The 12,500-nt window shown below is 43.1% G+C and overlaps 1 protein-coding gene and 1 long non-coding RNA gene across 2 annotated transcripts in view; one reads left to right on the top strand and one right to left on the bottom strand.

Annotated features, from left to right (window-relative positions):
* The window catches only part of slc5a10 (solute carrier family 5 member 10), a 91,310-nt gene that overhangs the window by 64,526 nt on the left and 14,284 nt on the right, over window positions 1-12,500 (top strand). The gene's annotated exons all lie outside the window — the stretch shown is intronic.
* On the bottom strand, window positions 6,276-7,082 carry LOC121719039. The gene is made up of 3 exons (XR_006034096.1): window positions 6,995-7,082; window positions 6,803-6,857; window positions 6,276-6,478 (listed from the first exon to the last, which is right to left on the bottom strand). It is a non-coding gene; the product is annotated as an uncharacterized LOC121719039 (long non-coding RNA).

The following is a 12,500-nucleotide window of genomic DNA, read 5'->3' as shown; positions in this document are numbered from 1 at the left end:
AATTAATATGTGATTTATATTGATACATCACCCCATCAATGACTATCCAAAACAGACCAAACCTGTGATTAGAACTAGTGCTGACAGTTATAGATAGACACAGATCTGTATCTGGAAACCATACAAACAGGTACCCTGTCTCTGCTAAGTTACTGAAGCTATCTCTGCTAAGTTACTAAGGCTAAATGAGCTTGACTAGGATTTGTATGGGTGCTCTCCTTGCAACTTATGTTGCTACTAGAAGGATGTTAGGGGCTGTCCATTAAATGGCACTCTCCTTTCTGGTCAGGATATTAATATCAACCCCAATGCCTTCACAACATCATGGATACACTGAAATGCAGAAATCAGTCCAAGTCCTGACTCACTGTGGACATCAAAGATTGAGGTTTCCCTGACCCGCTGGACAAACCCAGGTGTGTGCCACATATTAGTGGTACATAGTGAGGTCTCAACTTCGTTGTGCAGTACTTTCAGAGGGTAGTACCCAAAATACAAATGTAACATGTTGCTGATGTTCTACCCACAGCATTAGAGTGTTTTGGATAGTCATCTACTTGATGGTGCGATGTATCCACATAAATTACACACCAACAGTATATATAACCGTTAGTGTCACTGTCACTTTATTGTAATTTAAGATTGAATTTCAGAAAGGATTAATATGTGATATCTTTACAAATATGTGAGCCAGGGAGGTGGCATTCTGGAAATGCACTGTGGGAAATGTAACATCAGTTAGCACACCTTGTGTTTAATACACAATATACTTTACTTGTGAAGTTAGGTTAAATAGGAATTCTCCTTAGTGTAAGTGTACTACACAAAGTAAGCATTTGTTTGCACAACTTGGAATTCCTATTCCAGATTAGTCTGTAATTTCAAGGCAATTGGTTTGCATGTTTTTTTAAACTAAGGTTAACTAACGGGTTAAGTAAGGTTAACTAACTAACTTCACAGTGTAGCAAAACTTAAGCAATTCAAGTATAGTTTACTTGATTTAAATGATCATGTTCACTTTTCCACCTTAACATTAAATTACTCCGTTTAGCCAAGTAATCTCCAACATCAACATAATCAACAAAAGACAAAAACTGTGTTATACTAACTAAACATTTTAAGTAAGAATACAGTGTGTTATATTATTTCGGAACTGTAGCTAGTCAATTTCATAGTGCAAAGTAACTTTCCCAAAATTGAATGCATGTGAGATTCAACACATTCTTCCTGTTGTGTGACTGTGGAGTTGCTTTGAATTGCCATGAATTTAATTTCACTTCCTGTCATTCCAATTCCAATTCAAATTCAACTTCCTGTGGGGCGGAGCCAATTCAATTCAAATTCCAATTTGTGAATTGAATGGAGATCCATTCTAAAATTCGGAATTTTGCACAAGCCTGCACTCTATACACACACACACACACACTGTAGGAGCCAATTTTAATTTAAAAACTATTGAACTGAAATACTCTTAGTTTGCTTGAGATTCATTAGCTTCTGTATGGAGCTTTTATTTTGACATGGTCTTAGGTCACCTGGTCACCTGTTCACTTCAAGATGGCGTCTTCCATGTGGTTTAGTCAGTCTTAGTTAAACAATGGAAGATGCTGGACACAAATAGTTTTTTACAGCTTATAGCTTGAAACTTGAATCTTGATAGTTTGAATCTTGACACTTTATGATTTGATCTTGACCATTTTGAACCTTTAGAGTTGAACATTTAGAACATTTAATTTAAAACACCTTTTGGAATACCCTTTGGAATACCCCTTTCCCTTTGGATTATTGAACTGCTGAATCTACATCACTGCGTACCATCTGCTTGCCTGCCTGCTGTACCTCCCTCCCTGCCTTTCTGCCCTTCCTGCCCTCCTGCCTGCATGTCTGCCTGCCTACCATCTTGCTTGCCTGCCGGACTGCTTGCATGATCTATCCCTGCCATTGAACACAGGTATGAGCAACTGCCGTACACAGTGTTAAGTAAGCGTGTAATACTCTAAACAGCATCTAAACTGGACTTCGAACATTTTGACCAAACACACACTATACACTCTCTCTCTCTCACTCACTCACTCTCACACACACACACACACACACACACACACACACACAGGCACATACACACCAGTGGTGGACATTACTTGAGTACATTTACTCAATTACTGTACTTAAAGCTACCTTGTGTAAGAACTTCTCCCATCTAGCGGTGAAATTCTATATGACAACCAACTGAGTATTACTTTCTAGCCCATCCCATTCCGAGCGCATTTTAACTCCTGGTGGCCGTTTCATGCCAAGGTTAACATGGCTTCCAGTAGGCCTACTACGACTTCGTCCAGTGTTCCTTCCAGTGATGAGGTTACTTTAGAAAACAATTACACATTGCATTTAGCTTTCTATAGCCAGTAAACATGTTGGTTATGACCTCTATGTAAAGTGAATAATAGTTTTACGTTTTCGTTTTGGTAGGCTACTATTTCATTGCTAGCATCAGCTATCAGGTTCCCAAACGAATGCATGCTAATGTTAGTACAGTATCAGTGCCTTCGTTATTCTGTATGTGCGAGATTAATAGTGTAAAGGCAATGTTTACAGCCTACTATTAAGCCTACTATTTTTCTCAGTGAGCAGAGTCAGAGATCAGTCGATGCAACGGCGGTGCGAGGGAAAGGTAGAGGAAGAGGGAAAGGAAGAGGTAGAGGAAGAGGGAAAGGAAGAGGTAGAGGAAGAGGGAAAGGTAGAGGAAGAGGGAAAGGTAGAGGAAGAGGGAAAGGTAGAGGAAGAGGGAAAGGTAGAGGAAGAGGGAAAGGTAGAGGGAAAGGTAGAGGAAGAGGGAAAGGTAGAGGGAAAGGTAGAGGAAGAGGGAAAGGTAGAGGAAGAGGGAGAGGGAAAGGTAGAGGAAGAGGGAAAGGTAGAGGGAAAGGTAGAGGAAGAGGGAAAGGTAGAGGAAGAGGGAGAGGGAAAGGTAGAGGAAGAGAGGAAAGTAGAGGAAGAGAGGAAGGTAGAGGAAGAGAGGAAGGTAGAGGAAGAGGGAAAGGTAGAGGAAGAGGGAAAGGTAGAGGAAGAGGGAAAGGAAGAGGGAAAGGTAGAGGGAGAGGTAGAGGGAAAGGTAGAGGAAGAGAGGAAGGTAGAGGAAGAGAGGAAGGTAGAGGAAGAGAGGAAGGTAGAGGAAGAGGGAAAGGTAGAGGAAGAGGGAGAGGTAGAGGGAAAGGTAGAGGAAGAGAGGAAGGTAGAGGAAGAGGGAAAGGTAGAGGAAGAGAGGAAGAGGGAGAGGTAGAGGGAAAGGTAGAGGAAGAGAGGAAGGTAGAGGAAGAGGGAAAGGTAGAGGAAGAGAGGAAGAGGGAAAGGAAGAGGGAAAGGTAGAGGAAGGTAGAGGAAGAGGGAAAGGTAGAGGAAGAGGGAAAGGAAGAGGGAAAGGAAGAGGGAAAGGTAGAGGAAGAGGGAGAGGTAGAGGGAAAGGTAGAGGAAGAGAGGAAGGTAGAGGAAGAGGGAAAGGTAGAGGAAGAGGGAAAGGTAGAGGTAGAGGGAAAGGTAGAGGAAGAGGGAAAGGTAGAGGAAGAGAGGAAGAGGGAAAGGAAGAGGGAAAGGTAGAGGAAGAGAGGAAGGTAGAGGAAGAGAGGAAGGTAGAGGAAGAGGGAAAGGTAGAGGTAGAGGGAAAGGTAGAGGAAGAGAGGAAGGTAGAGGAAGAGGGAAAGGTAGAGGAAGAGAGGAAGAGGGAAAGGAAGAGGGAAAGGTAGAGGAAGAGGGAAAGGTAGAGGAAGAGGGAAAGGTAGAGGGAAAGGTAGAGGAAGATAGGAAGAGGGAAAGGTAGAGGAAGAGAGGAAGAGGAAGAGAGGAAGATGGAAAGGTAGAGGAAGAGGGAAAGGAAGAGGGAAAGGTAGAGGAAGAGGGAAAGGTAGAGGGAAAGGTAGAGGAAGGTAGAGGAAGAGGGAAAGGAAGAGGGAGAGGTAGAGGGAAAGGTAGAGGAAGAGGGAAAGGTAGAGGAAGAGAGGAAGAGGGAAAGGTAGAGGAAGAGGGAAAGGAAGAGGGAAAGGTAGAGGAAGAGGGAAAGGAAGAGGGAAAGGTAGAGGAAGAGAGGAAGAGGGAAAGGTAAAGGAAGAGAGGAAGAGGGAAAGGTAGAGGAAGAGGGAAAGGAAGAGGGAAAGGTAGAGGAAGAGAGGAAGAGGGAAAGGTAGAGGAAGAGGGAAAGGAAGAGGAAGAGGAAGAGGGAAAGATAGAGGAAGAGGGAAAGGAAGAGGGAAAGGTAGAGGAAGAGGGAAAGGTAGAGGAAGAGAGGAAGAGGGAAAGGTAGAGGAAGAGGGAAAGGTAGAGGAAAGGTAGAGGAAGAGAGGAAGAGGGAAAGGAAGAGGGAAAGGTAGAGGGAAGAGGGAAAGGTAGAGGAAGAGATGAAGAGGGAGATGAAGAGGGAAAGGAAGAGGGAAAGGTAGAGGGAAGAGGGAAAGGTAGAGGAAGAGGGAAAGGAAGAGGGAAAGGTAGAGGAAGAGGGAAAGGAAGAGGGAAAGGTAGAGGAAGAGGGAAAGGTAGAGGAAGAGGGAGAGGTAGAGGGAAAGGTAGAGGAAGAGGGAAAGGTAGAGGAAGAGGGAAAGGTAGAGGAAGAGATGAAGAGGGAAAGGTAGAGGGAAGAGGGAAAGGTAGAGGAAGAGGGAAAGGAAGAGGGAAAGGTAGAGGAAGAGGGAAAGGAAGAGGGAAAGGTAGAGGAAGAGGGAAAGGTAGAGGAAGAGGGAGAGGTAGAGGGAGAGGTAGAGGAAGAGGGAGAGGTAGAGGAAGAGGGAAAGGTAGAGGAAGAGGGAAAGGTAGAGGAAGAGGGAAAGGTAGAGGAAGAGATGAAGAGGGAAAGGAAGAGGGAAAGGTAGAGGGAAGAGGGAAAGGTAGAGGAAGAGGGAAAGGAAGAGGGAAAGGTAGAGGAAGAGGGAAAGGAAGAGGGAAAGGTAGAGGAAGAGGGAAAGGTAGAGGAAGAGGGAGAGGTAGAGGGAAAGGTAGAGGAAGAGGGAGAGGTAGAGGAAGAGGGAAAGGTAGAGGAAGAGTGAAAGGTAAAGAAAAGCCAAGAGCCGGTGGCAGAGGATTGGTGAGACCTAGGCAAAGAAAAAGTAAGACTCTCCAAAGATGACGACGAGAGAGTGGAAGAACTTCAAAGACAAAGGAGAGAAGCAACGGAGGTTTGTGTTTTTAATATATTTCTCTGAACAGTATCCATGGCAACGACACCATAATGAGCTCGGAAGCTGCACCAGGCACGTTCGTTTGCGTTGCGTCTGCATCAACTACACCAGAAAAAAAATAGACCATTCTTCTAAAACTGATTTTACGCGTTGTGAACGGAAGGCTTCAATTACGCGCTTGGTGTAGCTTCCCTGCCTGTTTGTATCTCCTTTGTTTATATGTAGCAATTTCTAGCTGTTGCCAGTCAACTGCATGATGCGAGTTGTCTGCCAGTAAAATCACGACACATATGATTACGTTATGGGATAGAAAATGTTACACAACAACATTTTCACCTTTTCATTGTCCATACACATAATATTCTTCATCATTTTGTGTGAACACTTTTGAGTACTATTTTTCTAACTTTGCTACCTAAACAAGCCTATCTGATCTTATTTCTTGTGTCTTATTTCTTCAGAGACTTGTGGATGGAATGAGCCTGCAAGAGCACAGGAACCTCACCACACAGTTGCTAGTGAGGCAGCCAGGTCTGGTGTTTGATGCATTGATGATGCATCAGTGCAGACATGTCGTCCACCCACCTGTGCCAGGGATGCCTTGGTGTACTTGTACACACTGCAGAGACATGCCAACCGATCGGGAGAGAAAATGCTGTGGACAAAACCCAGCCACCTGTGTGAGCCTTCTGCCTCACTTCATACAGTACTGCCTAGATGAAGGTTTTCTCCAGATTCACAGGCAGTACAGGGAGGACATCACAGCATTAGGCCGTGTAAGAGAGCCAGGTGATGACAATAGAGTTAAGATATGCTACCTACAGACATTTCATTTTCTGGCAGCATGGGTCTCTAGGACAGGGTGATAGAAGAGTGATCCCAAGCTGTGTGTGTAGGATAAGGGATCTCTCAAGAGATAAATATCACCTTCCTATAATGTTGTGTTATTGTAAATAGTTTTGTATTAGTGTTCTTGTACTGCCTGTTACTTTTAAAACTGAATTTAATTTATTTTACACCGGTACATTGTTATATTTTGCTTTCATGAAAATAAAAACGTTTAGAATTGATAAGAGACTGTTCATGCTGTACTTCTTCTGCTTACATCCACAAACTTATAATTAAAAAAGGAGCTGTGGTAATTTACCATTTTGAAACACCAAATGACAGTAACATGATCAATAATGTTATTTGCAATATATTTATTTACAGAAATTAACAAATTATGGTATTTACACATGAACCCTTCCTTTTTGTAGGGTGCCTTTGAAGCAACATGGGCCATCATTCTAAATTTGCAGTCTCCTGGAAAGCTGATCCTGTGGGAGACATGCAGTGTCGTTAGACATACACACCATTTTATATCGTTCAACATATTGTTACTAATCTGTATAGTGCTATTTTGCCTAGACTGAGTTACAGGCAAGGTTACATTAGGAACAATGAAGGCAGGCAAGGTTACATTAGGCACGTGCATCACATAACAAGACCATTGAATTTCGTCCACATCCTCCTCCACAATGCTCATGTCATGTAGGCTTTGTAAAAAATATATAAATGCTTATATCATGAAAATATACAATAGAGAAGAGATGTCATGTAGGGTTAGGGTATAGACATTATGAGCATTGTTGATGGGTTACCTCTGTTCAAGGTTCTCAATTTCAGGGGCTTCTGCAATTGCGCCAAGATGCTCATCTGAAATGAATAAGCAGAGTGTTTCACAACATATAACAGTACATAAAATGGTAAACACCAAGTTATTAAAAATATACTTTGTTATTATCAAACAACAATCACATAGAATCAACAATTGTTTTCATGCAGTGACTGACCTCTCTGTCCCACTAGAAATGCTGGACACTTCTGGAGTAGTTAATACTAGAGGGCTTTCCCTTCATTGGCGTTAATGTGACTGCTCTCAGTTCTCTCTCATAGCTGGACAAAAAATAGCAGTACATGTTAGAATGTCTCACTTAAACCACAAATAAAGTAGCCTAGGCATTAATTTTATGACCATGAAGAAAGATGTATTTTGGTAGATGCATTGACTAAAGTTCAATCAAAGCAGTTCTGTCCGTATTTTATTGTTCTGCATGATAATGACTTTGACCCTCATTGAGCGGTCTCAATGGGCTGGCTAGTCTACCTTGCTCCATTCACAAGTGTAATGGACTAGTCTACCCTTCCCCCATTCTGAGGTGTAGGCTACACTCATGGTGAAAAACTTTCAGACAATTTAGTAATTAGTAGGCTACTTCTACAATTAATAAGAGGACAGGACAGGTGCACGTCACCCTTGGAATTGGCTACCCTAGCATTATCAGATTAGGATACATTTAGGCTACAAAGCAAAAGCAATGAAAAATAACTACAATTTACAGTGCCCTTTGCCTTTGATCCGTCATAGTAGATTTTTGTTACAACGTTGCCTAGACAATCATTTTTCATCGACGCGAGGAAAAGTATCCCAGACGTCGTTCTACCGTTATGGACAACCATGCTATAGTTAGCTATAAAACTTTGAATTTACACCACAGACTGTAAGCTATATGTTTACACGAATAGGCCGAATTGCAAATTACCTGCCGAGAAGAAAGCAGGCAACTTCGGCGTCCCTTTTAAAATCCTTGCTCCTCATGAGCTCTTTCCATCTTAGAAAAAGCCACTCCAATATTGACTTTGGTCTGTTGTTTTTCCGATCACGATGTCGTTTTAATTCTCTTTTTCGCTTCCTTGGCGATTCCTTTTCATGTCCTCGAGAATAGGTGTAATCCTCCATCTTCAACAGACTTTCAAATCTGCCGGCTGTCGCTAGTAGACTAATCAGGCAATGAGTGTTGCCTACAAGCGCGAAAGGCGGAGCTGAATTTCCAGGAATGTCCCTCGTTGGCGAATGTATTTCAAAGATGGAGGCGCAACATGGATTCAGCCATTTGCGCGACTCGCGCGTATGTATTCAGAATAGCAGATTCTACACTTACGAGAATACTTTGATTAGTAGGTGGAAATAATTACACATGAATGAACACATATTTTTGAAAGAACAAATGGGTTTTTGCTAAGAATTAACTCAAAAAAGTACACAATGTAGCTTTAAGTCGCTTTTCATGTATCTGTACTTGAGTATTTCTATTTTGTTAAACTTTTTACTTTTTACTCCACTAGATTTTGTGACAGCTGAAGTTCCTTTTGGAAAAAAGACTGTCCAAATACATGTGTACTTACATGTATATTTTCAATTAAGTGAGCTAGGCTTTAAATAATGGTGTTGCCTAACCTATGTTATTGTCATATCCACTATTTACTGTACCTTATTGACCCCTTTTCACAATATTGATGTTACCATAACTAGCCTCTTGACACCATCGAGCAAATGATAGACAATGATAGACAATCTGACACTATCAAACACAAAAGGGAACATTTTGATTTGGTCCAAAAGTTTAATTCATTCAACAAAGAAAAAATGGTTTACTTTGGAGTATCTAAGATATCACATTAGTTTGTTTTTAGTTCTTTCAATATACAACAATTATTAGCTGATTTTGTCCTTGAATGGAAGAGAAAGGCTCAATGAATGCCTATGTCTGTGCCGAATCATTCCAACAATAGTAAATGCAACTGTATTAGTTAGTAAACAGGACTTTTACTTCTGATACTTAAGTACATTTGAAGGCAAGTACTTTTGTACTTCCACTCAAGTGGAAATGTAAAAGGAGGACTTCTACTTTTACTGGAGTAACATTTGACCATATGTATCTCTACTTTCACTCAAGTACAGAATGTGTGTACTTCGTCCACCACTGACACACACACACACACACTCACACACAGACACACATGCACACACACACACACACACACACTTTCTCTCTTTCTCTCACCTCACTTCTGTTCCTGCCTGTGCCTGTGTGTCAGAGAGACAGGATATGAGAATGTGTGAGTAATGTGTGTGTGTGTGTGTTTGTGAGTAATGTGCGTGTAAATAATGTGTGTGAGAATTGTGTGTGTGTGTGTTATATGTGTGTGTGTGTGTGTGTGAGAGAATTGTGTGTGTGTGTGTGTGTGTGTGTGTGTGTGTGTGTGTTTGTGAGTAATGTGTGTGTAAGTAATGTGTGTGTGTGTGAGAAGTGTGTGTGTGTGTGTGTGTGTGTGTGTGAGAGAGAGAGAGAGAGAGAGTGTATAAGTGTTTGTGACAGTGCAGACACACATCTGCTTTTCCAGATAACTGTGTCTGAATAATGTAGAGTCATCACTTCTTTATCAATTCCACACCCCGGATTACGCAATGGTGGGGGTGTCATGAGTGTGTGTGTGTGTGTGTGTGTGTGTGTGTGTGTATTGATGCTGTGTGTTTGTGTGTGTGTGTGTCTGTGTGTGTGTGTATTGATGCTGTGTGTGTGTGTGTCATGAGTGTGTGTGTGTTGATGCTGTGTGTGTGTGTCTGTGTGTGTGTGTATTGATGCTGTGTGTGGCAAGTCAATTTTTATTTCTATAGCACATTTACAGCTGAGCTGCACCAAATTGCTTCACAATAAAGTGCTTAGTGCAATAAACAAAGGTGTGTGTGTGTGTGTGTGTGTATGCAGGGTCGGACTGGGAACAAAATTCGGCCCTGGCAATTTTCTCCTGGACCGGCCCACCACTGGAACCCCCCCCACACACACACACACACAAGCCCACCGATACCAAACCCCCCCCCCCCCCCCATAAATAACAAACACACAGTATCATGCTGTAGCAACACTTCATAAACTGAACCCAAACATTTAGATTTGGACCTATAGCCTATAGGTTATTATAATCACAATAAACTGAACCCAAACATTTAGATTAGGACCTATAGCCTATAGGTTATTATAATCACAATAAACTGAACCCAAACATTTAGATTTGGACCTATAGCCTATAGGTTATAATCACAATAACACGGGGGTCCGGGGGTGTCTCTCCGGGATTTTTTTTTTTTTAATTCTGGTTGCTAATCACACCATTTTAAAGTGATTTGAGAGGGACAGGATTCAGGGATAGGCTACTAAAGACAGACTCATCTTCTGACTGTCTCACGTCATGTTACCCCCCATGCATTAAACCACATGTCACTGCTTGACTAAATGAAAAATATAGGCTACTGAACATGGACATCGTCATAGTTGACAGAAATTACGTTTTGTGCCAACATGTTGTAGAAACACAACCACAGCCTTTATTTGGTGCAAATCTTCTCCTTTACTTTGGTTATAGTCCGTGATTCACATTAACTGTAGGCTATCACCACAAGTGTATACTAAACGTTTTTGCCCAAGTTTGTGTGCCGTCATCACATTTTGCAAAATTAGGCTACCTTCGTTAGCCTACTAACCTACCAGTTGATACTTTTTACCTGCATCGACTCGCGATTGATTGTGCATCTAATGTAACACTCGGTGGAGAGACTTCCACTTTCCAAGTTTCACTTTCACTGTCATTGTGAGGCTACTATATGGGAAATACTTTGAAGTTCCTTTTGAGTCCAAAAATGAATGTTTTTTTTTTTTAACCTGTGCTACACTTTTCCACCAAGTTGTGCGAAAATTGTAGTTTTTTTTATGTTGACAGACAAACCGCACTACAGTAGTCTACATGGTGCAGTAAATGGAAGCTCTTGGTAGCGCGTGCAACTAATGACTATGAAAAAAATATATTTATGGAATAAAACTAGACACCTCTGATTGCTGTTTACGGTTAAACAGCGATTATGTGAACACCAGCCAGCGGAGGGAACTTATAGGCTACTGTACTATGCATGGACTCGTAGGCTATATTTCCCCACAAACCTAGAGGCTGCTTGGACAAATCCACTTGAGGGGTGGGGCAGGGGGGCGCGATCATAACACACACTGAACCTGTCATGAAGAGGCCAAAATGATTGACCTGTCACCCCCCAAGCCAAATGGATGCAACTGTGACGGGCTGCAAATAGGCTAAATAACTTTAAAAAAAAAAAAATCCCGGAGGTCACCGGCCCACATGTGGACCGGCCCACCAGGGATTTGCCCGGTTGTACAGATTACCAGTCCGAGCGTGTGTGTGTGTGTGTGTGTGTGTATGTTTGTGTGTGTGTGTGTGTATTCAGAGACTGGGCTGCTCCAGAGTCAGTTGGTCAGCTGAGGAGATCAGGAAGTGTGTGTGTGTACGTGTGTGTGTGTACATGTGTTTGTGTGTGTGTGTGTATCTGTGTGTGTGTGTGTGTCTGTACGTGTGTGTGTGTACGTGTGTGTGTGTGTGTGTGTACGTGTGTGTGTGTGTGTGTGTGTGTGTGTGTGTGTGTGTGTGTGTACGTATGTGTGTGTACGTGTGTGTGTGTGTGTACGTGTGTGTACGTGTGTGTGTGTGTGTGTAAGTGTGTGTGTGTACGTGTGTGTGTGTGTGTACGTGTGTGTGTGTGTGTGTACGGTAGAGTCTGGGGCTCTGTCTGTCCCCTTGGTCAGCGGGGGGGCTGTCAGTTGGTCAGCTGAGGAGATCAGGAAGTATGTGTGTGTCTGTGTGTCTGTGTGTGTACGTGTGTGTGTACGTGTGTGTGTGTGTGTGTGTGTGTGTGTGTACGTGTGTGTACGTGTGTGTACGTGTGTGTCTGTGTGTGTACGTGTGTGTGTGTGTGTATGTGTGTGTGTACGTGTGTGTGTGTGTACGGTGGAGTCTGGGGCTCTGTCTGTCCCCCCTTTGCCTGGACCTGGGCAGTTGGTCAGCTGAGCGTAGTGTGGTGGTGGAGGAGATCAGACAGGTGTGTGTGTGTGTGTGTGTTGATGCTGTGTGTGTGTGTGTGTGTGTGTGTGTGTGTCTGTGTGTGGTGGCTCTGAAGGGGATGTGGTGGTGGAGGAGATCAGACAGGTGGGGGCGGTGTGTGTGTGTGTGTGTTCATGCTGTGTGTGTGTGTGTGTGTGTGTGTGTGTGTGTGTGTGTGTGTGTGTGTGTCTGTGTGTGGTGGCTCTGAAGGGGATGTGGTGGTGGAGGAGATCAGACAGGTGGGGGCGGTGTGTGTGTGTGTTAATTGGGGCATTCTGGGGTCTGATGGTGTGTGTCTGTGTGTGTGTGTGTGTGTGTATTAATAGGGGGTGTTCTGGGGGCTGATGGTGTGTGTGTGTGTATTAATAGGGGGCGTTCTGGGGGCTGATGGTGTGTGTGTGTGTGTGTGTGTATTAATAAGGGGCGTTCTGGGGGCTGATTGTGTGTGTGTGTTTTAATAGGGGGCGTTCTGGGGGCTGATGGTGTGTGTGTGTGTGTGTGTATTAATAAGGGGCGTTCTGGGGGCTGATTGTGTGTGTGTGTTTTAATAGGGGGCGTTCTGGGGGCTGATGG

This window comes from Alosa sapidissima, chromosome 9 (assembly GCF_018492685.1).
Source record: "Alosa sapidissima isolate fAloSap1 chromosome 9, fAloSap1.pri, whole genome shotgun sequence".
NCBI lineage: Eukaryota > Metazoa > Chordata > Actinopteri > Clupeiformes > Clupeidae > Alosa > Alosa sapidissima.
Note: the sequence above shows the minus strand (reverse complement) of the source record. Positions and strands in the feature narration are given on the sequence as shown.